Source organism: Schistocerca piceifrons, unplaced genomic scaffold (genome assembly GCF_021461385.2).
Source record: "Schistocerca piceifrons isolate TAMUIC-IGC-003096 unplaced genomic scaffold, iqSchPice1.1 HiC_scaffold_335, whole genome shotgun sequence".
In the NCBI taxonomy this organism is placed as follows: domain Eukaryota; kingdom Metazoa; phylum Arthropoda; class Insecta; order Orthoptera; family Acrididae; genus Schistocerca; species Schistocerca piceifrons.
The window spans coordinates 45,001-47,500 of NW_025728554.1; the positions used below are offsets into that span (position 1 = coordinate 45,001).

General features: G+C 58.5%; 1 non-coding gene across 1 annotated transcript in view; it reads left to right on the forward strand.

The window, feature by feature from the left end:
- Positions 1 to 1,731: 1,731 nt before the first annotated feature.
- LOC124745819 overlaps positions 1,732 to 2,500 on the forward strand; it is a 1,909-nt gene continuing 1,140 nt past the window's right edge. The window contains exon 1 of the ribosomal RNA XR_007011158.1: positions 1,732 to 2,500. This exon is cut by the window's right edge and continues 1,140 nt beyond it. This is a non-coding gene — a ribosomal RNA (small subunit ribosomal RNA).

Below are 2,500 nucleotides of genomic sequence, written 5' to 3' on the forward strand. Positions count from 1 at the left end.
AACCCTCGCAATATAGTTCGCTACTCGCACTGCCCGCACCCCTGTGTATCGCTTCATGTTAAACACCTTGCAAGTCTTGCTCACTTTCCACATGCTCCTGCTGTACACTGTAATGTGGATGGCAGCAGGACGTACATGCCGCCCCTCCCCACGTCCCCACCTTGCCCCCTGCCTTCGCAAGCTGGTTGGTGAGAAGTTTGCATGTTCAATGCCCTTCGCATGCGACGTACTCAGGCTACGTTGTGGTGCGGCCTGTGTCAACTGTCCGCTGATGTCGTACGCGTGAACCACAATCTGTACTGCACATTCGTCCTTATGTACTGAATGATACATCGTGGCACATGTGTGACCGCACAACGACTGCGCCCAAAAACGGCGGACCATACAGTGCAAATATTGTGCACGCAGCTACGTGTCGTCTCCCTATGAGAGCTGGATTGCAGTGTGGTACGCCATAGAGACGTGTGGGAGGAACGGACGCCGTGGATGGCGATCAGCATGAGCTGTCTGTTGATGTATTCGGACCTAGTCGTCTCTCCTCACACACCGTGATGGCATGGTGCACCGCGTTCCATATCTGCGACATGCTACAGAGGCCGGTTGACAGTCGTTCGAGCAATGGACATCGCATACGTACGGGGGCCACCTTCCACGTATTGTCTAGGCGTGCACATTTTGTTGCGTGTATGTGGGCAGACGTAGTGTGGCGTGACACCTGACACAGGCATGCAATAATCGTTGAAGTTGCAAATGGCGATGGACGCCTGCGTTTTCTGGTGAAGTTACGCAAATGAACAAATGGTAACCTGTTGTGGTGCGGTTGTTCTCGCTAGGGGTGAATCGGTGATGGCGACGATAGGTTGAGGTACTAACCGGTTGTTCCAGCGATACCCACCATGCCGACGAAACTGAACGGCATCTGGGTGTGAAGCGATACGCGGCGGTGGCTGGGTGGGACCGTCCCCGGCCGGTGAGGGGGCGCCTCCCGGCGTGCTGGCCGCGCGGTGCGTGGGCGCACGCGCTACAGCCGGCTGGTGGGGGCGGCCAGTGGCAGGCGCGCCGGCCGACGGACGCGGCAGGCGTCGCAGCTGCGCGCCGGCGCACCCTGCGCGCGGCGCCGTGCGGCCAAAGTAGGTCCTCGCGGGCCCGGTGCGAAGCGCGGTGGACATCTTCAGTGTGCTGGTCCGATTGAGGACTGTGTGCGTTGAGGATGCGCCGCCGCCCGGCGCTCGGCGCCGCGACGCCGTCTGCTGCTCGGTCGCCCCAGCGGTTCTCGCTGGTGGTTTGTATCGCAGCTGTGCGGATGTGTTGGCGCGTGCGCTGTGCTGGGAGAGTTCGCTTCGGCACCCAAGTGGGGCTTTTGTCCTTCTGTGGCGCTGGCGTTGGAGCTGCCGGTCACCGTAGGTGGCGCGTGTTGTCTCCCGCCGGCAATGCCACGACAGCACGCTCCCGGGCCTCTGTCGGCAGCGGCAAGCTCAGTTGGGAGCACGGGTGGTCGCACCGAAAGCGTCTACTCGCCTAACTCCGGGCGATTGCGCCTCTCTCGAACCCGACCAAGTACTTGGGACGGCGCTGCGCGCCGCCGGGACCTGAGAGGGTTTCGAGGTGTATTGTGCAGGGGAGCTCAGCCTCCTCCTGTTTGCAGAATGATTGAGCGGACGCTTGCGTGTTCGCGCGGGCCCCCGGGACACACTCCCGGGCGGCCGGCTGCTCAGCTCTAGTTGACGCAGCTCCCTGGTTGATCCTGCCAGTAGTCATATGCTTGTCTCAAAGATTAAGCCATGCATGTCTCAGTACAAGCCGCATTAAGGTGAAACCGCGAATGGCTCATTAAATCAGTTATGGTTCCTTAGATCGTACCCACGTTACTTGGATAACTGTGGTAATTCTAGAGCTAATACATGCAAACAGAGTCCCGACCAGAGATGGAAGGGACGCTTTTATTAGATCAAAACCAATCGGTCGGCTCGTCCGGTCCGTTTGCCTTGGTGACTCTGAATAACTTTGGGCTGATCGCACGGTCCTCGTACCGGCGACGCATCTTTCAAATGTCTGCCTTATCAACTGTCGATGGTAGGTTCTGCGCCTACCATGGTTGTAACGGGTAACGGGGAATCAGGGTTCGATTCCGGAGAGGGAGCCTGAGAAACGGCTACCACATCCAAGGAAGGCAGCAGGCGCGCAAATTACCCACTCCCGGCACGGGGAGGTAGTGACGAAAAATAACGATACGGGACTCATCCGAGGCCCCGTAATCGGAATGAGTACACTTTAAATCCTTTAACGAGTATCTATTGGAGGGCAAGTCTGGTGCCAGCAGCCGCGGTAATTCCAGCTCCAATAGCGTATATTAAAGTTGTTGCGGTTAAAAAGCTCGTAGTTGGATTTGTGTCCCACGCTGTTGGTTCACCGCCCGTCGGTGTTTAACTGGCATGTATCGTGGGACGTCCTGCCGGTGGGGCGAGCTGAAGGCGTGCGACCGCCTCGTGCGTGCTCGTGC